This window comes from Chlorocebus sabaeus, chromosome 13, assembly GCF_047675955.1.
Source record: "Chlorocebus sabaeus isolate Y175 chromosome 13, mChlSab1.0.hap1, whole genome shotgun sequence".
Lineage (NCBI taxonomy): Eukaryota > Metazoa > Chordata > Mammalia > Primates > Cercopithecidae > Chlorocebus > Chlorocebus sabaeus.
The window spans coordinates 6,862,300-6,886,139 of record NC_132916.1 but is presented as its reverse complement, the minus strand read 5'-3'; the positions used below and the strand labels follow the sequence as shown (position 1 = coordinate 6,886,139).

At 42.4% G+C, this 23,840-nt stretch overlaps 1 long non-coding RNA gene across 1 annotated transcript in view; it reads left to right on the top strand.

Annotated features, from left to right (window-relative positions):
* Positions 1-740: 740 nt before the first annotated feature.
* LOC140713229 (uncharacterized) overlaps positions 741-23,840 on the top strand; it is a 114,824-nt gene continuing 91,724 nt past the window's right edge. The window contains exon 1 of the long non-coding RNA XR_012095120.1: positions 741-819. This is a non-coding gene — a long non-coding RNA (uncharacterized lncRNA). The remainder of the gene's footprint in view (positions 820-23,840) is intronic.

Here is a 23,840-nt window from a genome sequence, read left to right as displayed (position 1 = left end):
TAAACACAGTGGGTAAATATTTTACTTCTAGCAATTATCAAGAAGAAATTGTTACAGATGTGCACAAGAATATCCACTACACCATTATCTATAATGGCGAAAAGCTGCAAACAACCTAAAGACTGCCAACAGGAAGTCAAATAAGTAAAATGGACACACCCCTATGCAATGTTAAGCAAATGTACTAGAGCTACGTGTGTCAACATGGAGAAATCTCAGAAATTAACGTTGACAGAAAAAAGCAAATTGTAGTAGAATATATGCCATATAATACTGTGCCTATACAGTTTAAAAAATATGTAAATTATTACTGTGTGTTTTATAAATATATGCCACCCATAGGTGGTTGTAATATTTAAGTATGTTTGGGGATAACAAACACTGAAGTCAGAATAATCATTACCCCCAGAGAGAGAGGGAGGAGGAGAAATGACTTGGCAGAAATTCAAGGAGAGATTCAACTCCATCTGAAATATTTTCTTATCTAAAAAGAAATCTGAAGCAAACATAAGCATGGTCTGATTTGGTAAAGTTCAGTATTGGGATATGGGTGTTTGCTATACAGGGTTGTTATTCTAGCATTTTATAATAAATGCATTTGAAGCAGTTGGTCCGTCACAGGATCCAGCACATCTGAGTTTGCACAATCACTCTCCCCTCTAGGCACCATTCACGGCAACTCCCATTATAATTACGGCAACTAGAGTGCAGCTTGCTGTGCCTAGCTCCCGAGGGAAAGTCGGCTGGTGAGATGGATCAGATGTTTAATGGCACTAAGCTAAGAAAATCTAAGGTTATAGAACGTCTTGCTGTCAGGCTGTAAGTTCTTGAAGCTTATTGTCAACCTTTTAGATATTTTAATATAGTCCATAAGATATTTTAGCACATTCAGTATGATATTTTAGTATAATTAGTAAGAGCTGGGAAAAAGTTTGCAAGTCTACTCGACCTTTCCTTCCTCTCCCTCTCTACCTTCCCATATTTCTTCCTTTCTTTTATCCTTCTTTCCTTTCTCCCTCTTCCTTCTTAAACTCCTCTTCCTCCTCTATCTTTGTCTTTCTCTTCCTCTTTCTTTTCTACTTATTCATTTGCTAGTATTTTTTTACACAGCTCTCTATTTTGGTTCATTCCACGTGAATATTTTAAATTTAAATTTCATAGGGAAGCGTTTTTTTCTTCTTCTTAGACTCTGAAGGGTGGAAGTAGGTTGTGGAATAGAAGTACTTCCAGGTAATCCCAAACTACTGGTTATAGCGTATAGCAGATTTTAAACTTTTATTTGATTTTAATTTAAATAAAAATAAATTTTTATTTACAGATTATTGCTCACATAGAAACCATTGCAGATATAATTGTTTATATAGGTTATATGCTATTTTTACTTATAATTTTTTTTGAACAAAGGTGATTTATATCTGACCATAAGTTATCATTACTATAAAGAAATTATAGTGTATTTCATCATAAAACTGTGACTAAATCATCTACTGGGGTTCCTTCAGCTAATGGAAGGCTTTGGGCAGAAACAGACTCAAGTTCTGGCTTGGCTTTGCCCTATTCTGAATGTGCCAATTTGGTCAATTACCATTCCTTCCTCTCAGTTTCCTCATTAGTAAAATGAGAGAAATGGACTTTCGGAGGTTTTGTGAAGACCATATGTCACTTGTTTGGTAGCTCTAGTGTCTAGTGTTTTATTCCATGTGTTGAGCTGCCTCATGGTGAATGAGTTGGAGATACACCAATACATAGGAGTCCTCAGATGTCTTCATTGCAGATGACATTCAGTATTTGGTTGTCAGAATAAATACGTAGCATGATCTGGGAGTAAAATGTATTGTTATGGCCATTGTTATCAGGAATTCTGTGGGGAGCTTTAACAGTCTCTGGTGAATTGTTTATTGAATGATATTTTGACTGGAACTATTTTCTACAGTTTCTACTATCTGCCCTAATACTGAGAGAAACCTAGATTATGTTATTTTTAATGTTTCAGAGCTCAGGGAAAATGTGGTCAGTCTAAATTGTGAGCTTGGGTTTATGAGAAATAGAAACATGGAATAAGATCAAATTATTCTAAAGTTATTAAAAAATTAAGTTCAACTAATTTGGGAAGGTGCTGTAAAATTAAAAATGAAGAAAATGAGGCTAAATGTGGTCTGAGTCAATGTCTAGTATCATTCCTGGTGTCTGAGTGTCAGCAGGAGTCCCCAGACACTGAAGACTGACAGAGATACACTGAATAGATATAATGAATGTATTTTCTAATTTTCTGATGGAAGAAGTCAGAGAAATATAGGTCATAGTTATCCCTGTACAGAATCACCTGTGAAGATGACTAATGTCCAAATATCCAGCCCTACCTCTCCAAGATCTATCAAATCAAAATATCTGGGTAGAGCCTTAGCCAAGTGTGGGCTCGACAAGCTCCTCAGTGGTTCTGATGTACACCATGTATAGGGGATCCCAGGGCTACCTCCTTCTTCTCCAAAACTCAGAGCAGGGGAGCCTCTCAAACCTCAAATCCTCCCTCTCTCTCCAGAGGTAATGATTATTCTGACGTTGATGTTTGCTATCCCCAAATGTATTGGTTTGGTTTGGGTGCCCTGGTTTCTCTAACACCCTAGGCCTTTCTCCACCTGCATTGTAAGGAGGGTTTCCTGGGCAGATCTGCCACAAGACTTCAAGCTCACGGCGCAGGGACCATGTCTCAGTCAGCCGTGTCCTGTGGCAGCCTGGCAGAGGGGCTGCTGTGTTATAGGTGCTCGGTCGAGGTTTGCTGAACGGATGGTTCTGTGAATGCAGTAGAGTGTAATGATTGCGAAGTGTGTGACGTAAGTGCAATTGTTACAGAGAATACCACTTTTCATATCTTGTCTGCAAATACAGTCTTCCCAGATACTTAGGGAATAGTAATATAGCTTATCCCTTATTAGTATTATTAATATTAAATATAAATAAGAATACCTTACACTATTTTCAAATAAGCATTTTGGATGATTCAGCTAACAACCTTGTAAAGTATACATTTTAAAAGCTCCCATTTTACAGATGAGAAAACCGAGTAAATGGGAGCTTAAGTCTCTCGCTCTCGCATTCCCTCCGTTAAATCCCGAATCCAACAATCCAGTGCCAGCCTCGCACCTGGGAATATTTATGCGGGGGTTGCAGAGCGGGCGCTTCCTCCATCTGGCAGGACTGTTTTCTGGGAGCTTAGAGAAGCTGAATCATACAGCCAGACAATTTGGTGGAGGCTGGAACAAGGCTTAGCTAGAGGCCATCTGCTACAAAGGACTAGAAAGCAAGGAATGGCTCCTAGAGAAATCTGTTTAAGCTGATAGACAGGATTTGGGGAGAAATTCTTTAAATAAATACTGAGAGGACACCAAACAAGGATTGCATCTCAAGTTGGTGCTCAGGTGTCCGTGGAGGGTGCACAGGAGAGTCTCACCTGCAGGGCCAGTAAGGAGGACTCAGAAACATCATGGGTCATATTGCGACCCGACTGGCCTGAGAGTCAACGAGGTGGAAACCGTGACCAATTCGGACTCCAGGGCTTTATCCAGCTGGGTAAGAAATGACTGAGTTCCTTACACTTGTTCACTTTGAAAGGACACCACCGCGTAGAGAGGTGCCAGAGATAATTAAAAAATAGAAGTAACTTTGATGGCAACAGAATGTAGAGTCCGTGTCCACTGGTGAGTTTCCCTCAGCTTGTTTCACTGCACACCGCCTGGGGTGACCTAACTCGTAATGTTTAAGGGCATGGACTGATTTACACTCGCTTGTAAACTCTATGAGGAGTTTTTATTTGTTTTGTCTTTTGCTGTATAAAATGCTGTCTTGCTTTTATAAATATTTGTTCAATAAACAGACTGTGGAGTGAGGCAGACCTGTACTGAAATCCCACCTCTGCCACTTACCAGCTGTGATTTTGGACAACTTAGTTCATTTCTTCAAGCCTCAGTTTCTTCATCTATAAAATGGGGTCAGTAATGTTACCTGCCTGTTAATTTCAAGGATTAAATATTAAAACTGTAATATGCTGGAGACAGTTTGTGCTCACTTCAAGAGCCAGTGGCTAAACTGTTGGCAGCTTGAAATTGGCAATGGTGGAAGAATTTACACAACAGAAATTGGCAAATAAGCATCTTTCCTTTGTCCCAGAGAACTGGTTGTTAACCATTTCCCAGAAGACTTCTGAACATTAGGCACTGGAACACAGCACCTGGCACCCAGACCTCCGCAAAGGCTAGGTCCTGATATTTAACACACAAGATGGCAAGGGAGGGGGGGCCTTCCTGGATAAATAGCTTGAATGTTGATAAGAAAGCAGTTGTCTATGAAACTGCATTTAGCACATGCTCATTGAAAGGGAGAACATGCTGAAAGTCCCAGAACTGAACTCTTGGCAGAGATGAAGCTGGTCAAAGGAGAAATTTGTGGATGTTGGGAGTTAATAGGTGTCTGTTTCAGTCTTTGTTGACCTGGATGCTAATCCTTCAATTGTTTTAGCACGAGATCCCTGCCTTTTTACAATTTATTTTCTACTAGTTTATGGTCTTCTTGGACTTGCACTTCTTTTCCCCCCCACAGAATGAGACGGAGTCTCATTTTTTTTTTTTTTTTCCTGACAGAATGAGACAGTCTCATTCTGTCTTCCAGGCTGGTGTGCAGTGGTGCAATCTCAGCTCACTGCAACCTCTGCTTCCCAGGTTTAAGTGATCCTCCTACCTCAGCCTCCCAAGTAGCTGGGATTACAGGTGTGCAACACCACACCTGGCTGATTTTTGTATTTTTAGTAGAGATGGGATTCCACCATGTTGGACAGGCTGGTCTCGAACTCCTGACCTCAGGTGATCCACCCGCTTCGGCCTCCTAATATGCTGGGATTACAGGCATGATCGACCATGCCTGGCTGCACTTTTGATTATTTGCATTGCAAACCACCTTGAATAACTACAGCTATGAGCAGACATTACTACAGACATTTTTCTCATGGATCTTATGAATGCTGAGTAGCCTATATTAGATTAATTTATTCAAATGCTTACACCATCAGTGCTAAATACTTTTTTGTTAACATCTTCAGGTTGATGTCTAATGGAAGGCCCTTCTCCACACAATCTAGTTATACTACAATTTTATTTCAGTAAGTTTCTCTAATTAATGTGGGATTATTATAATGACTACTTCCTAGTACCCATGGGAAAGAAACTGTATTTATTATGACCATATGTCCCAGATTTTCTAAGATGGTTCCAATTTTATATAATTTTATTCATTTCAATTAAGGAGATTCATTATATGTCAAATAATCATTATCTAATTTTATGCCCCTTTAAGACTCGAATATAAATGAGTTTACATATTATAAAAATAGTATAGTTTCTTAATGCAAAAAGGAAATTAAAAAAATCATACAAAGGTAGAACAATTAAATCACATTTGGTCATAAATTTAATAACTCCCATTTATTAAAAAGAATAAAATTATCCAATATTAAAACTGTCTTGGATGATTCAAGACATGTGGTCACCATACACGGTCTTGGGCAGATGGCGACTGATGGTAAGCAATGTGCAGTATATTCGTGGATGAACTACTATGTACCAATGCCCACAAGATTAAGTTTGATAATCCAGACAGAAAAAGAGCTAAAGCAAATTATTAACTGGTTATTCAATTTTAGAAAAGTCAAACTATGTAACTTTTTCATTACAGGAAAGAACCCCCAAAGGATTAATCCTAAAATATGTAAATAATCTACAGGAAATGTGGAGACTGATTAAGAAATCCCCCGCCTTTTATTTTTCTCTGCCAAGGATAGAAAGGCAGTGAATTCAGAAAACAAAAAGTTGTATATGGCTAACTGGATCAAGAACAGAGGCCGTCATGAGTGGGCAATGGTGCTTTCCACAAAAGAAAGATGGTCTAAGCAAAGAGCAAACAAACATGAAGGAAATACAGTAGGTTCTTTAGGTTGAGGGGGAGGAAATTAACATTATTTTGAGCACAGTTATGTTTCAAAGACTGCACGAGGGGCTTTAGATCTATTTTAAAAGTTTGATTCTCAACAGTTACTGTTGTCTTCACTGAACCCAGAAGTTGAATTTAGGTCTATCGGATTTCAAAGCCCTCTCTTTTCAGGATGCCAGACTGATCCGTAGCCACTTGTTGGGCCTCTGCTAAATGCCAAGTTCTTCACTGGCAATTTCTCAGTCCCAGAAAAACAATTACAATTTTTTTAGACAAGTGTGTCTCATTTATAATATAATATCCCAGTTTTAATTTGCAAAAGTTCTTTTTCTGTTATCTGAATGTTCCATTATAAGATTTTTCATTTTTATGATAAAATCAATACAACATATGAAGGCAAAATTAAAAAGAAGATAGCAGAGAAAGATGAAGCAAATTAATCACATTTGCTTCAGAGTGGTACTTTTAGCTGGTTGATCTCAGTGCTTAATTTAAACCTAGTTTAATAATTTTGAGCCAAACTGTGGTTCCGAAGATTTAGCTGGGAAGCTTGATACCAGTGCAGTTTTGTGAGCCTGGTAACTACAGGTTTCACTGTGGTGACTCTGGAGTGCAGCTACAGGCCCGTGCTTACACAGGTTCCCCTGTTCATCTGCCTTAGTCTGAACTCTCTTATCTATAAAATATAAATGAAAATACAAATCAGGTGAGGTTGTTGTGATCCATGAGATGATGGATCTAAAGCACTGATATGGTTTGGCTGTGTCCCCACCCAAATCTCATCTTGAATTGTAGCTCCCATCATTCCCTCATGTTGTGGGAGCGACCCAGTGGGAGATAATTGAATCATGGGGGTGGTTTCCCCCATACTGTTCTCCTGGTAGTGAATAAGTCTCTCAAGATCTGATGGTTTTATAAGGGGAAACCCCTTTCGCTTGGCTCTCATCTGTTCTCTTGTCTGCTGCCATGTGAGATGCTCCTTTCACCTTCTGCCATGATTATGAGGCCTCCCCAGCCACGTGGAACTGTGAGTCCATTAAACCTCTTTCTTTTGTAAATTGCCCAGTCTGGGGTATGTCTTTAAACAGCAGCGTGAAAACAGACTAATAACAAGCAGCTTGGAGGTACTTGGCATACAATATGGGCAACTGTCAGTTGATGGTACCCTACTCTTTTAAATGTGTCTTTCTTGGCTTTGTGGAAATGTGCCCCTTTTTTGTGTAATTTATAGTGGTAATGCTATCTTCATCCTTCCAAAACTGTATGTGTCTTGTGTTTTTATTTCTTGAGACCAGTCTCTTTATAAGGCCAGGATGAGGCTCTTAAGCAAGCTGTATGTGGCTTAGGCAATGCTGTGAAGTGAGGAAAACAGAGTTTCTGTCCTCAGATGACTTGCTACAAACCCATGGCCTTGGTGAGTGAAAGTCGGGTCAAAATGAATCACGGGTGCTAATCAGCCTCCTTGGCAGAAGCCACAGGCAGAAACAGTGCTCTCCCCAGGATTCTGTGGGATCATTTGCCTTTTGTCCTGGGTGTCAGCCTCAAGTCCTGGTGCCAGAGGTCTGATGAGGGAATCCTTGCTCGGGGCCGTGCATCCTGACACTAACATCCCAGGCAGGTGAGCCCCAGAGGTGGCTGCAGGGATTTGTTCACCTGAAGCTACAGTTAGCTGGTTCTGCCTCTTCCTGAGACTGAAAACAGAATGATCTCCTCTTTTTAAATTTAAATTTTAACAAATAACACGTGTATGTAGTTTAAAAAGTCAAATAGGACTAAAACATTTAAAATGCAAAAGACAACATTCCTTTGACCTTTTCCTTCCCCTGACCCACAGCCCCCTACTTCCACTATTTTAGATAATTCTTTTGGTATTTACCTCCGCATTCTAAGTATTATACAACTATTTTTTATTTTTTAAATTATAATATTTTGACTTTATAAAAATGAAAGATAAACATTTAGCTCTGGCAGAGCTCTCCTAACCCTCTCCATCTCTCCCTTTCCCCATCTTCTTCGTAGATTTAGATCACGATTTTTGAAAGTCAGTGTTTACACTAAAGTGATTTGTTCACAGATGATGACAGTTTCACTCTTGTGCACCATTTGTAGACACAGGAGCACCATGTGATGACCAGAGGTTGCAGTGAAGCAGCTGCAAGCCAAGGACTGCCAGCTGCCTGCAGAAGGTGGCAGAGGCAGGAAGGGTCCTCCTGCAGAGGCTTTGGAAGGAGCGTGGCCCTGGCGATGCCTTGCTTTTGGACTTGTGGCCTCTAGACCTGTGGGAGGACACATTTCTGTTATTTTAAGCCACCCAGTTTGTGGCCATTGGTTACAGCAGTACTGTGAAAGTAATATGGTCCCATCGATTCTACTTTACTTTCTCTCCATATTGGTCCCTTTACGATCCAAGTGTAATGGTCTTTGTTAAGGCCCTATTATGTCTTACCTGGATTACTGCAATGGAAATTTTCTTATTTATTCTGGAGTTGGTCCTGCTGTATCTTGCCACTTGGATATATGACTCTCTCAGTTCATCTATTTTCTGAACTGCTCTGGCTCTCTCATTATTGTTTTAGTGTTCTTGACATTGGTCCATTTTCTCTTGCAAGCTCTCCCCAGTGGCTATGTTCAACAGCGTTTATGGACATAGCTGATTACTAGATAGTATCCGTGATGGGACACCGTCAGGCTCCCTGGGTATCACTATTACTATTGGAAACCAAAGGTTTTGGATTAGTGGTGCTTAATTCTTTCTCATTCTGACTCCTTAAGACTCTGCTATCTTAAGTATGCCCCACTGGACTCTGCTATCTTAAGCATGCCCCGCTGCCACCGGTGGCACTGCCTGTGTCCGTGGGCCACATCTATCTGAGCTGAAGCAGCGGTGAAGGAGCCAAAACCCAGGGTGAGTGTCGGGGGCTGGGGTGAGGACCTGGCAACGCTGGACATGCTGGACATGCAAGAGGAAGAGACTTAAACCTTGTGATCTCTCCGCACCTTCCAAGCTCCAGCCTCAGATGGGAGATGTTGGCACGTGAGGTTGGAAACCATTGCCAGCGTTGCCTGACGCCCTGTCCTGACGCATGTCCTGTCGCGACATATGCCCTGTCCCGACGCATGCCCTGTCCCGGCCCATGCCCTGTCCTGGCACATGGCCTGTGCTGACTCATGCCCTGTCCCGACGCATGCCCTGTGCTGACTCATGCCCTGTCCCGACGCATGCCCTGTGCTGACTCATGCCCTGTCCTGGCACATGGCCTGTGCTGACTCATGCCCTGTCCGGATGCATGCCCTGTCCCGGCCCATGTCCTGTCCCATTTAATCCCAAGGCTCTGTGCTATCTCCCCATGCAACAGTCATCCCACTGGACTGGAGGTTGGCGACCAGGCTAAGCTTGCTGAATTTGCTTTGTGGGCAACAACGCTCCTTTTGGGCAGCCCAAATGCCTATCGTTTACATAATAGGAAAGATATATTTTTAAGCTTTTTGTCTAAATTAAATAATGACGGTGATAGTTAACATGAACTGAGTAATTACTATGTACTGAATAGTGTGCTGGGGGATTTGCCTGCCTTTCCTCGAGTTAATCCTCATTAGGAGTGACAAAGTCATTCTGCACATATTCCAGACCCCCCTCTTTAGACATGAGGAATACACAAGTAAATAGATAACATGAATTCTCTGATCTCCTGCAGCATTGTAATTATTATCCCCACTTTACAGATGAGCAAACTAAGGTTTAGCAAGCTTGAATGACTTGCCTAAGATCATGCAACCAGTAAACGACAAGAGACAGGAACAAACTCAATTCTCTCATACTCATGCTTTTGACACTAGGCCATGAATGTATGTGTGTTATTAAAAAGCAAGGAACAGGCCGGGCACGGTGGCTCAAGCCTGTAATCCCAGCACTTTGGGAGGCCGAGACGGGCGGATCACGAGGTCAGGAGATGGAGACCATCCTGGCTAACACGGTGAAACCCCGTCTCTACTAAAAAATACAAAAAACTAGCCAGGCGAGGTGGCGGGCGCCTGTAGTCCCAGCTACTCGGGAGGCTGAGGCAGGAGAATGGCGTAAACCCGGGAGGCGGAGCTTGCAGTGAGCAGAGATCCGGCCACTGCACTCCAGCCTGGGCGACAGAGCGAGACTCCGTCTCAAAAAAAGAAAAAAAAAAAAAAAAGCAAGGAACAAGATCTGGAAGTCCATAGAGGCATCTAGTTGCTCACAAGAGTTTTGAGCGCCCAATTTCTTTATCCTACAGGGAAATTGCCAAAATGTTTATATACAGATTGTAGACATTACTAGCTAGTATTAGTGATCAATATTTATAGCTGACTTTCCAATATAGGAGGCAGGGCTATTAGTATTTAGGGGAGGGAGAATTTGCTGGTGCTGTGTGCAGATTTTGTTCCTGGTCAGTCAGGTAGGACAGACAGTATGAGGACTCAGCACTTTGCATTTGAATCCGTGGCTGAGTACTAGGGAAAAACAGGAATTGCTTTATGAGTCAGGGCAATAATGTCTTAGAATTGCTGGAAGTAACCATTATTACGCTTGCTTGTTTCCCCAGAATAAGACACAGGAAGAAGACTGGGCCGGGCGTGGTGGCTCACGCCTGTAATCCCAGCACTTTGGGAGGCTAAGGTGAGCGGGTCACTTAAGGTCAGGAGTTTGAGACCAGCCTGGCCACCAACATGGTGAAACCCCATCTCTACTAAAAATACAAAAATTAGCTGGTTGTGGTGGTGTGCACCTGTAATCCCAGCTACTCAGGAGGCTGAGGCAGGAGAATCCCTTGAACCCAGGAGGCGGAAGTTGTAGTGAGCTGAGATGATGCCATTACACTCCAGCCTGGGTGATAGAATGAGACTCCATCTCAAAAAAAAAAAAAAAAAAGAAAGAAAGAAAAAGAAAAAAGAAAGCAGACTGAATAGACATTACTCCTTTTTATTTTTTGGTAACAAGTTTACACTGGAAATAACAATAGTTACCTTTTATTTATTTATTTTTTTTTGGATAACCTTAATTTGTCCTCATTTGAAGCATTACATTTTATGAACAGCGTTAATGGAAAGCCTTTTAGTCTAACGATGCAGTCACCATCTCTTTAACTTCTCACCCCCAACTCCACAAGGGAAAATTCATCTTGCAAAGCTTTTAGAGGAGGGTATATTTCATGTGAATATGCCTTTCCCATTTTGTATGCCTTCCCCCTGTCGTTTTACATTACTTCTTTTGGCCACTATTTCATTAACAGCATTAGGATTTTTATTTTCCCGGTCCGAGGGCAGGAGAATTGGACCCATTCTATCTGGTAATTCATCAAACAATTTCTGTACCACAAAGAACATTTTTTCTTCCCTCTCTCTGGGTTTCTGGCAGCTCATCTCACCCTGCCAGGGGGAGATTGAACACTTTACTCTTTTGAAGAGTTCACATCAGAAGATCTCACCACATGCCTCTAAGATTTCACCTCATGAGAAATTCCCCTTCAAATCTGTGGTTTTGCCTCTTCCCAGGACCTTTTGAATTCCGTAATGGCGTCATGTGCTGGCTGTGCAGTTTGCCCCCTTTGAAGCATTTACAGATGCTTTTAGGAGTCTCTTTAGAATGAAAAAGGTTGGTGGTCATGGTGGGGGAGGGGTTGGAAATCCCTCAGCAGCCAGAAGATGATCTCTGAATAATTCAAGACACACCGCGGGGCACTGCTAATACCAGCTCTCCCAGGGCGGGGGTAAATATTAACTCTTATTTCTGGTCTCTGGGGAAGATAACGGTAGTAGAAGGGGGTGTCTCTTGGCCACATGTGATTTCTAGCGGGTTAGGCTTTCTTGAAACTCTGGCTGCACCTCAGCCTTTCCTGGGGGAATTTAAACCAAGCCCAATATCCAGGCCCCTCACCAGGCCCGTGGAATGAGAGCTCCTGGTGGTGGGACCAGGTGTGGTCGTCTTCAGAAGCTTTGCAGCCGGCTCCGATGCACACCCAGCACCAAGAAGCTGAGAACCGCTACTGTAGGCCTGGGCCCTGGCTGGGTCACGCTACTGAGGAGAAGCTTCTAGAAAGAAGTAGAAGCCCTCACGGGCACCTCTCTTCCATCCACACCAACCTCCCCTTCTTGTTCTTCCCTTGTCATCTTAAACTTTCAAGAGGAAGAAGGGTTGGTCATGGGTGAACGTTCCTGGGCATGGTGAGAGGCTGCTCTGTGGTGCCCATTCACACTGAGAGGGACCCGCTGGGGATGCCTGACGGTGCCACTGAGATTTTGGGGTCCTGTTTCAGAGGGGGGCATCTTACACGCAAGTCTTACAGTCTTTCCTGGATTCCCATGCTTGGTGGCAGCTCCTCCACAGGCCTGCCTTCCCTTTGTTCTGAAGAATGTTCTGCTTGGCCAGAGCATTCGGTGCAGTTATTTGGGTGCAGTTCTCCAGTGAGAGTGCTAACTAACTTCAGGGTAATGCCAGCCTCCACCGCCAAATGCAGCTACCTGGCACTTGTGTTTACCTTGGGGCAGCTGCAGTGCTCAGACTCCTCTGCCTGAGATGCAAAGAAAGCATGTTCTGAAAAGAGGAGAAAAAGCCTAGAGAAATGGGGTTGAAAGTAGTATTTCCGACTTTACTGAGCTGGCACTTAACAAGTGAAAGAAAGGAAACATTTTAAAATAAAAAATCAGGCAGTTTGTGTATTTGGTCACCTCGATTTGACTGTTTAGCACATGCTTGTTGATTATTCCCTAGATGTTTGTGTCAGTTCTGCATGGATTCGTTAAAATCTTCACTAGAGAGTTTCACAAGGCCAGGGGAGAAAGCTGCTGGGGGCTGTCGCCCACCGGTGCCTCCTTGTCAGCCTCTCTTTTGGCAAAAAAAAAAAAAATGTATCCTTGCCGAAAAAACTATCCCATGGCAAAATGATGTAGTTAAGCACAGGCGTTGATGAAAAATTAATCCTTAATGTTTTCTTATTATAAAAGTGACATATGTTGTAGAAAAGTTAGCAAATATTGAGATGCCAAATTGATCCCACCCTTTGGTTAAAAATCCCTATGTTTTTTTTTTTCTCTCTCCCCACCCACTCACCCTTGCCACAAAAATGGAACTGTTGCATCGTGGCCCCACTGCTTTGTAACCTGCTTTTTTTGTGTGTGCTAAAAAGTACATATGTTTTTAGTTTTTATTTAATATTGTTTTGAAGATTGAATAACATCCCATAAAACCGATGTACTATAATTCATTTATGTGATCCTTAAATTTGGACATAAAGTTTAGATGTTTAGGTGGTTTTATTTTTATTTCTTTTTATTCTTTTCCCCGACTTCATTTGTAATGTTCTGCAATTAACATACCTTAACTAAATATCTGGGTTCATCCAGTGGTGTACTTGGGATGGTTCGTGAAGCTCCAGGGAAAAAGAAAATGAATCCCCCATTACTGCAGGTCCTGATTTTCTGTGGTGCACCTTCTTCCACCGTGGTCAGTGGAAACACCAGTGTGAAGGCCCTAAAGGTGGAGCTGGGAAGGGGTGAACATACCAGCTCTTGCAAGCCCGGATAAACGGGCGCCTATGTGCAACTGGGAACACCCATGCTAATGTTTTAGGATAAATTCCTAAAAGCGGAATTTTGGGTCAAAGGGTATGAACATTGTCATGTATTTTGTTTTGTTCTGTTTTTTGAGATGGAGTTTGGCTCAGGTGATTGGCCCGCCTTGGCCTCCCAAAGTGCTGGGATGACAAGTGTGAGTCACTGCACCCCGCCCATTGTCACATATTTTGTATCTGTTTTGTCTAGTTGCCTTTCAGAAACATCAAAATCTGTATTCCTATCAGAGGCCTATAAGGATGTTCTAAAGTGTGTAATTTGTCCTGAGATGGAATAGACCGCCTCTCCAGGCCACGAGAGCTCCATCTGTGGGGGTCTTCTCACTTAAGCCCAATGACCAACCGCTTGGCCATGCACTAAAATGTGAAAGGGGTGGTTGGAATCTTCTAGGTGTCTCTTTCAGCTCTGAGATGTTAGGAGAAGTTAAACAAAAAAACAACAAACGAGATGTTAGAAGGCAACCCGTGATAAATGCCAGACATCAGTGCTGTAGAGGTTCAGAGCAAGAAGAAATTTGTGCATGGGAGCCTGGCTAGGAATTCCTTCCAAAAGAGAAGTGAAGGTATTAGCTGGCATTGGGGTTACTGTGCTTTATCCATTCCCTTCCCATCACAGAAGCCTGGATTCTTTACATCAGCAACAGACTAGGTGGAGGCAGGAGGCAGTGCGGACCAGAGAGCGGAGTTGTTGCCCGCAGGGTGCCCTTTGAAGGCTGCCTTTGCCACCATCTGCAGCACGGGGGCAAGGTAATTCTCCAGAATGAAATCCCTGCCTGTGTTTCTGGCCAGTTTTTCTCAGCCAACCCCCAGCCGACTACTTTCCCTGCCGCCTCTGTCTTTCATATTAAGACTTTAAAAATCCAGATTGTAATTCATCTTTCCACTGTTGCACACAGCACTGCTATGATGGACAGAAGTGTGTGGTACCAATTAGATCTGCAGCTCTGATTCCCTGCCTGGGATTAGACTTTTGTGCAATTTGCTTGAGTCTGGACAACTCCAATATCAGATAACATTAAGGTTTACATTCTCCGTAGAAACCTGTCCCAGGAATTCATTGAGGTTTGCAGCATCCGATTATACTCTATAGCTAGAGATGGCCAAGAGGAGAACCTTCTATTTTTCTTGTTGACCTTTGAAAAGTAGCATCCTGTGACTTCCTCCGTAAAGCCCATGACCTTCAAGCATCTAAATCTTCAACTTTTCCACAAATTATGCTGCTTTTTTCCCAATGTTTTCTTTAACAGATATTAGAATGGCATCAGTGTTTGCTTTCACTAAGAGGAAGCGGAGTCCTGGGAGAAAGAGCCACTGCCTGTGATTGCACAGCCTTCCCTCGATGGTACCTTTACCCTGGCATGTGAGCTATCAGCCGACTGGGGATGCTTTCAAATGAGACAGGAAACAGTTTAGGGTAAGAAATGCTTTTAAAAAATCATTCTCACGCCAGATGAAATCTCAGATCTTGCAATTTTGTTTGTTTTCTCCCTTCTCAGCTGTTTCCCTTTGAAGTCAAAGACTGCTATTTCTTTGTGTGAGTGCAGCTGTGACTAGTCGATCATGGTTTATTTTAAGACAAGAAAAGAAGTGGAGCAAAGAAATACCAATTGTTATTTGTCATCCATTAGCACAATTCAGATGCACCCAGTCTTGTTCAAATATGCAGATGCAGGTTCCCTATATCGAGACGTTCAGGCTGGGGGTGCCATGCCCAGATAAAAGGGGCAGCCCGGGAGGTTTCTTGTCAGCCCTTGCTCAGGTCTTCTGACAGCAATGCAGGGCTGGAGTTGGCCATTATCTTTTCTTATCCATGTTCATTGTCCCCGCCTGAGTTCACGGCTTTATTCTTTTGGGTCTGAATGACTGCAGTTGCTTCCTGATAAGTTTTCTCTAGAACCGTATCTCTGGTCAATCATTTCTGCATAACATACCCCGACAAACTCTGCAAAGTCGTGTAAATTATACCACTTATGTATCTCAAATCTTCAGTGGCTCTCTATTTCCCAGGGGTGAATTCTAAGTCCATTACTTACCATTTAAAGTGTTTCTTAGTTAACCACTGTCTTTATTTCCCGCCTGATCTCCCACTTCCCTTTCTGGATCACCCGCTGCCACTAAAACAGTGTGCTCCCAGCCGAACATCATGTTGCCAAGACCTAGAACAAAGCCCATGTCCACCATGAAGTCTGTGTTGGGTTGACACCTGTGGGAACACTTTTCCTGCCCTAAATTAGATCTTTTCTCATTTTCATCATGTATATATTTTTAGAATCGATGGGGACTTTAGCTATTTTTGTCCAATCGTCCAGCTTTACAGATGAGAGAACTAACGTTGGGAGGAAGTGAATTACTCAAAGCTACTGATAATGATGCTGTCATTTATTGGCTGCTTTTATATATGCCTGGCAAACTGCTCAAAACACCTCACTGAATTACTTCAACATCATTATGCTATTAACAAGGAACTTCGGGCACAAAGAGGTTAAGTCACTAGCTGCCATTTACCAGGATGGTAAGAACCAGAGCCAAGATTCATGCCTCAGCGGCCTGATGTCACTCATAGCCATTTCTCTGCACTCCACCTACCCATGACCCTTTTCATATGTTATTTTGTTATATTGGTGAATGTTTCTTATTTACCCAACTATATTTGTAAGCTTCTGGATGGCAGAGACCTTACCTATAAGCCTTTGAACCACAAAGCGCGAATTTTTTTTTTTTTTTTTTTTTTTAGGATGGAGTCTTGCTCTGTTGCCCAGGCTAGAGTGCAATGGCGCCATCTTGGCTCACTGCAAGCTCTGCCTCCCGGGTTCAAGGGATTCTCCTGCCTCAGCCTCCCGAGTAGCTGGGATTACAGGCACCCGCCACCATGCCTGGCTAATTTTTGTATTTTTAATAGAGACGGGGTTTCACTATGTTGGCCAGGCTGGTCTTAAACTCCTGGCCTCAGGCGATCTGCCCACCTCAGCCTCCCAAAGTGCTGGGATTACAGGCGTGAGTCACTGCACCTCGCCAGATTTTTAACATATATGTTTGTCCTGCCTCTCAAAGTCAGGATCCAGAGATGTTGAGGAACATGGTCGTGCTCTGAATGTGCCAGGCCTGTGCGCCATGCTCCTATGTGGACAAACAGATTGGCAGTCACTCTTTCCCTCATGCACATGGTGTTAGCCTCTACCTATACCTCAGCATTCCCCTACACACTATTCTTACACGTATGACACACAGCGCTCTGCCAGAATTCTGCTTCCGTTACACACATTTCAAACCTTGTCCCTTAACAAGCACGAGAGGTCAAAGACCTAAATACGCTGCAGCTCTGCCTCTCCTCCCCGCCCCCAGTATTTCCCAATGATACCATCGGGAATTATACATACCTATGTGTTCCTTCCACCAACCCTAGCTCCATCTCTAGCCATTCCCAGCTTAGTGCACTTTGAATAAATACGTGAGTTTAATAAGTTCATAATAAGACTATGAGATTGATAGGAACCAAACAGAACTCTCTCTGCCCTCTGGGACTCTACAGTCTGTTAAGAGGTCCTGGGGTCTGGGGAAAACTGGCATTTTTTTTCAGAGTCTATTCCATGTTAGCACAATGTGAAGCAACACACACTGCATCCTGTAGTTCTTGTAAATATTTTTATCTTTGATTAATGAATGAGGAAACGAATTCTTTAAAGATCCATCACTCACTCAGTCACTCACACAGCACCCAAGAGGTGTAACCAGGATTTAAACTCACCTTTGGCTCTAAAATCCATGTTTTGCCTCCTGTTGCCCTCTGCAAGGCTTTCTGATGCCTCCACAATAAAGAGGGCAATGTCCTAAACCATCTGCTAGTATTGACTGGTGCACTGTCTGCCTTCAGCACTGATGGAGTTTGGAGTTCAGGGAACTCTGGGCTGGGCAAGTATGGGGGAGGCTGGTGATATTTACAATGAAGTGAGCCTCAAGCTTTCATTCGACCAGTAAAGGAAGTGGTGACCACCTGAATTAAGAACCGAATCAAGAAGAAGTCACGCCATTAACTTGTGATAGACATGTAGGCCATTCTGCAAAATGCCAGAGACACCATGTGACTAGGATGTTTCCGGGAATGTAGCAAAATTCCCATGATGACCTTGTCAATACATAAAGAAGTGGAGCTTGATGATAATCCTTCTGGCAGTTTTCACCATTGCACCCTCAGTGGTGGTGATGAGCAGATTGAAAAGGTATTGCTGAGCATATTGAACGAACAGGAACAAGGTTTTATCCTGAGCCTTTTCTTGTTCAATGTTTTAATTGAGATCTTGGATGGAATACTGGAAGGTATGCCTAGCTCACTTAATAGGGGCGTAGGAGTTGGTACTATTGATCTCTCTTCCTTCTTCAAAGTCGTCCTTCTTGGGGGGCCCATGACACAGTTTTCTTATTTTTCTGAATGTGGTCTTTGTCCATATCTTTTATGGATTCCTTTCGTTTGCCTATTCTTTTTTTTTTTTTTGAGATGGAGTCTCATTCTGTCGCCCAGGCTGGAGTGCAGTGGCATGATCTTGACTCACTGCAAGCTCCGCCTCCCAGGTTCACACCATTCTCCTGCCTCAGCCTCCCGGGTAGCTGGGAATACAGACGCCCGCCACTGCGCCTGGCTAATTTTTTGTATTTTAATAGAGATGGGGTTTCACCGTGTTAGCCAGGATGGTCTCGATCTCCTGACCTTGTGATCCACCCGCCTCAGCCTCCCAAAGTGTTGGGATTACAGGCGTGAGCCACCGTGCCCGGTCTCATTTGTTTATTCTTTAGAGGTAACCCAGTTCCTCAAGGTTTCTTCTTGGGCCACCCTCACCTCCGACTCCATGGGCGACGTCCTTCTGATTCCATGGCTTCAGTCTGCCATTGTCCAAAAGGACAATTCTTGGCTTTCAGACCCAGTTGACCACTGGTGTTTCTGCCTTCCTGTCCCATACGTATTTGATATTCAGTCACACCCGAACTCAATGCCTTCTCTTCCACTATAAACCTCATCCTACTGTAGTCAGTGAATGTGCCTCCTTTTTGCCATTTGTCCTTGCCAGGAATCCTGGCCGTAGTCTCTGATTTCATTCTCTTTTCCACCCCCACATACCAAGTCTGTGGTTTCTAACTTCTAAATACTTCCCCAAACATGTCCATCCTTCTCCCTTTCCATCGCTATTATCTTTTTTTTTTTTTTTTTTTTGAGACGGAGTCTCACTCAGTTTGCCCAGGATGGAGTGCAGTGGCCGGATCTCAGCTCACTGCAAGCTCTGTCTCCCGGGTTCACGCCATTCTCCTGCCTCAGCCTCCTGAGTAGCTGGGACTATAGGCGCCCACCACCTCGCCCGGCTAGTTTTTTGTATTTTTTAGTAGAGATGGAGTTTCACCGTGTTAACCAGGATGGTCTCGATCTCCTGACCTCGTGATCCGCCCGTCTCGGCCTCCCAAAGTGCTGGGATTACAGGCTTGAGCCACCGTGCCCGGCCGCCATCACTATTATCTTAATTCTTTCCACCATTAGTGCTTCACTGAGGTTATGGAAATAGCTTCCAAATGTATGTGTCGTCCCTGAGTGGAAGCTTGCCCCCTTTATGGCATACTTACTGATGCAGCCAGAGTGGTCATTTACAAATATAAATGTGGTCAGGAGGGCATTGGCCTGATGGAGACAATTCACTTGTTCCTGCACCTCTTGACAGCAGGTTTCCAAGAAAGCCTGCTCTGCCCTTCACTCTTCAGCCTCTCCGCTCGGATCTCCATGTCCCTGGACACAATACTCCGGGCAAAATGAATTTTTTTACATCTCAAATAGGGCCTGATTTCTTTCATTTTCTTTCTATACATGTTTTTCCCTTTGCCTGAAATATTCTTTCCTCTGCTGGTGTAGCTAATTCCTGCTCATTTTCTTCTTCTCATCTTAGATTTCCTTTTCTTCAAAACCTCTGATTCCTCAAGTCTAAATTAGCTAGCTGTTCCTTTTATCTGTTCACCCAGCTGTCACTCATGTAGAGGTAGAATGGCTAAAATATGGGGTATTTAAAGATTGATGGAAAAAAAAAAAAAAACACTCTGGAGTTGAATGTTCAAGCGATATGCTGAGGTTTAGCAATGCTTGATATATCTTATAAACAAATAGACCACATTAGCCTGTGTGGGAGATCCGCCTGATTGCGGATCTCTCGTTGGTGAAGGTGAGTCCCACCAGGGACTCTCAGAATGCTCCTAGGAAACCTTCACACAGACTCTTTGGCAGATTACACATCTCTCTCCCTCTCTAAAGTTTTCCTTGCTTAATTGAACAGATTTGTACTAAAGCAAGCCAGAATCCAGCCGCAGCATTTAACTGCGCTGCTACAGGGAGTAATGCCTTCTTCTGTAACAAGACTACAGCTTTGATTCCCCACTTTCTTCCTAAGATTTGTTGTTGTTGTTTAATTACATGAATTATAAGGGTGTGACCCTGAAATTTGGGAAGAAAATTAAAAATTAAAAAAAAAAAGATGGTAAATGCAGCTGACAGCTCGTTTGTCAATGCCCACTCCACTGCCTACTCCTGACTTGTAGGTGAAGAGCTTCATGAATCAAATTTGTAGCTTACGGCTAGTGTTAGAAGCAGTGAAACTTCATGGTTTTCGTTTGTGAAAATATTACTAGGCTATTGCCTCTTTTCTTCTTTAGATGTTGTTTTTAGTTGTGCCAGTGTTTTCATTTCTCTGCTTGAGTAACATCTAAAAAGACATGCATATAAAATAATATTATATTGAAGAGCACACTGAGCTATATAAACCATCTTATAATAACTAAAACAACATAACACTGGCACACTGTAGGTTCTCAATAAATGTCTTGAATTCCATTCAATAACGTTAGTTAATATATTTACCGATTTTAACTACAGAGAACTGCCTTTTTTTTGTTTACCAGTATTTCTAATTGCTTTTGGTAGTTTAAAGGATTTCATTTCAATGTATATTAATAGTTTTCCTTTATATTATGACATTATGCATGATGTACATTGTCCTGAAGGATATAAAACTATATACTATGAAGAAATAAATGGAAGTTTTAAAGAAAATCGTCATTTTACCCAGTTCAGCTAGTTAAATCCTGAGAGGAGAGTATTTCATTTTTTATTTCATTGTTCTTATGTCTCAGCTGAGTCTTAAATAATCATGGAGAAAACACACTGTACTGTTTTATTAAGAAATAAATAGCTATTCTCTAAGCAGGAGGATAACATAGTAAAGTGTAATATTCTATTGCTGAGATAAAGAAATGAGTAACGCTGCATAATGAAGCATAGAAGGTTACTTTTTAGAACAGCAGTGAAGTGTGGCCGACCTCGGGCAGTCTTGATGGGTTGGGCCAGAGGAACACACACCCGAATAGAGGTACTAGTGAAGAGCAAAATAACACTGCGAGGAAATAGTGCACGTGTGCTCTGTGTCTTCTGTTCACTTATGGAAATAGATCCGTTTTTAAATCATGAGTGTAATGAATAACTGAGAAACATCATAATTGAGAAACAAAAATAATTCTGACTTCACATTCAGAGGGAGAAAGAAATTTTGAGTTTAAGACAAGGTCACAAGTATTTTTGGGGGGCCATGACAAGTCCTAAAATCTTCATATTTATGTGACTACAAGTGTTTTATTCCATCTGAGCGGGCCCTTTGGTTAAATCTTTTACCAAATTTGAGAAATTTTCAGTCATTATTCTTCAATTATTTTCTTCTGCCTCACTCTCTTTTCTCTCCTGATACTCCAATTGTACATAAATATGTATGTTATTGTCCAGCAGATATTTCAGGCTCTGATTATGTTCTTCAGTTGATTTTCGCTTGGTTCTTTAAAATTGAATAATTTCATCTTTTTCTGCTACTGTTTCTTCTTCCTCTTTTTCTTCTTCCTCTTCCTCCTCCTCCTCCCCTTCTTCTTCTTCCTCTTCTTTCTTCTTTCTTCCTGTTCTTCTTCTTTCTTCATCTTCATCTTCGTCTCACTCTGCCATCCAGGCTGGAGTGCAATGGCACAATCCTGGGTCACTGCATCCTTGAACTCCTGGGCTCAAGTGATCCTCCCAGTTCAGCCTCCTGAAAAGGTGGGACTACAGGCACCATGGTGGGCTAAATCTTCTTTAATTATTTGTAGAGATGGGGTCTTTCTGTGTTGCCCAAGATGGTCTTGAACTCCTGGACTCAAGTGATCGTCCTTCTTTGGCCTCCCAAAATGCCGGGATTACAGGCTTGAGCCACTGCACCTGTCCTAGGTTGAATAATTTCTATCTATCTTCAGGTGTAATGAATCTTGTACCATTTCTAATCTGCTATTAAACCAAGCCCATATGATTTTAATTTTATATTTTTCAGCTCTAGAATTTGCTTTAACAATTTTTATTTCTCTTCTGAGATTGCATCTATTTTCATGATGATAATATTTTCCTTTGAGTTCATGAATGTTTATTTATTTGATAGCTGCTTTAAAATCTTGTCTGCTAATTGCAACATCTCGGTTATAATCTGGAATCATTTTTTTGACTGCTCTTTCTCTTGAGTTCTGGTCAATTTTCCTATTCTATGTCTAGTGATTTTTAATTGTAGTTGGGACATAATAATACAGAGAGTATGGACACTGCCCTGTCCCTCTGAAGAGTATTGAATTTTGTTCTCACAATCTGGGCTCAAGCTCCAAATTCCATCTCCCCTGCAGTGGGCACAAGGTGAAGTCTCTGCTCTATTGTTAATGCCTCCAGCTGCTGTTTTCTCCTGGGGATCACTGGGATCTGTGATCGATGAATGCACAAAGTGTGAATATAGAATTTAGGAGTCAAGGTTATCCCCTCTGCAGCCCTCTCCCTTCCAGGATTCCCTCCCATACTTGCAGCTGCTCCCCCATCCATCTGCTCTGTTCTCTGCCTTTGTTGTTGTTGTTGTTGAGACGGAGTCTCGCTCTGTCGCCCAGGCTGGAGTGCAGTGGCCGCATCTCAGCTCACTGCAAGCTCCGCCTCCCGGGTTCACGCCATTCTCCTGCCTCAGCCTCCCAAGTAGCTGGGACTATAGGCGCCTGCCACCTCGCCCGGCTAGTTTTTTGTATTTTTTTAGTAGAGACGGGGTTTCACTGTGTTAGCCAGGATGGTCTCGATCTCCTGACCTCGTGATCCGCCCGTCTTGGCCTCCCAAAGTACTGGGATTACAAGCTTGAGCCACCGCGCCCGGCCTTCTCTAGTGAGTAAGGGTGTGGCTTCTGCTGCTCAAAATGTATTGGTTGGGAGTACCCTCAGGCAAAAAGCAGCAAGCTCTGGAATCTCAACTGTTGATGTTTCCATCTTTCAAGGCTGGCCTCCAATCCAGTTTCTACCTGCCGTGTGGTCATTTTCAGTGCCTTAGTTGCTTTTTTAAAAAAAATATTATGTCTATCTTTTCTAATTCTTTTTGTGGGAGGGTAGTCTGACCATGCCATCCACCATTACTCCCCTTTCATTAAATTCAGTGACTCAGAATGGTATCATAATTTCCATAGACTGTTGGTAAGCAGTCAATTTTAAAGATGTGTTTAATTTATACACAGAACTTACAAAGGTGAAGAAGGTTGTAGCAGAGAAGAGACAGTGCGAAGCAACTCATCAAGTGTTTTTAAAAATAGACTTTTAAAACGGCAAAACCCAAGATATTTAAAGTATTTACGTAATCACTTAAAAAAGGTATTAAAGAAATATTTGTAGAAAACATATGTAAAATTTACAGTATGGATAATTTAAGATGAGTCAGATGCGAAAGACTTCTCAAGGAACTCAAATTCAGAAGAAATGGGAAGAGATGCCCAAAGTGGTGAAGGTGAATAAAGCTGGAGAACAGATAGGATATCATTCTAATCCTTCCCGTAAGAAAGTCCTTTGTCACTGAAATAGCATGTGTCTTGAGACCTGGTCTAAATGAAAGTCACCAGGGAATAGTTAAACAACAAAATGCTAGGTAGCTATATTCTAGGGGAAAATGAAAAGGGAGGTAAAGATAACCGAAACAGGAAATATTGTAGAAGTTATGATTTCTACACAATGTGGAATTCTTTAGATTCAATTAAGAAGCCCTCTGCTGCTTTATAAAGCACCAGAAGTTTCAGCACTGGTGGGTGGAAGTAGGATAAATGCTCAGAATTGAGGAGAAAGCACTGTAGTCTTCAGGGGCAAATACTCCAGGAAACAAATCTCCTGAAATGCGTGGGTAAGATGTGACCTTTGAGCAGCCATGACCAGGAAGGCTGACAGTTGTCTTA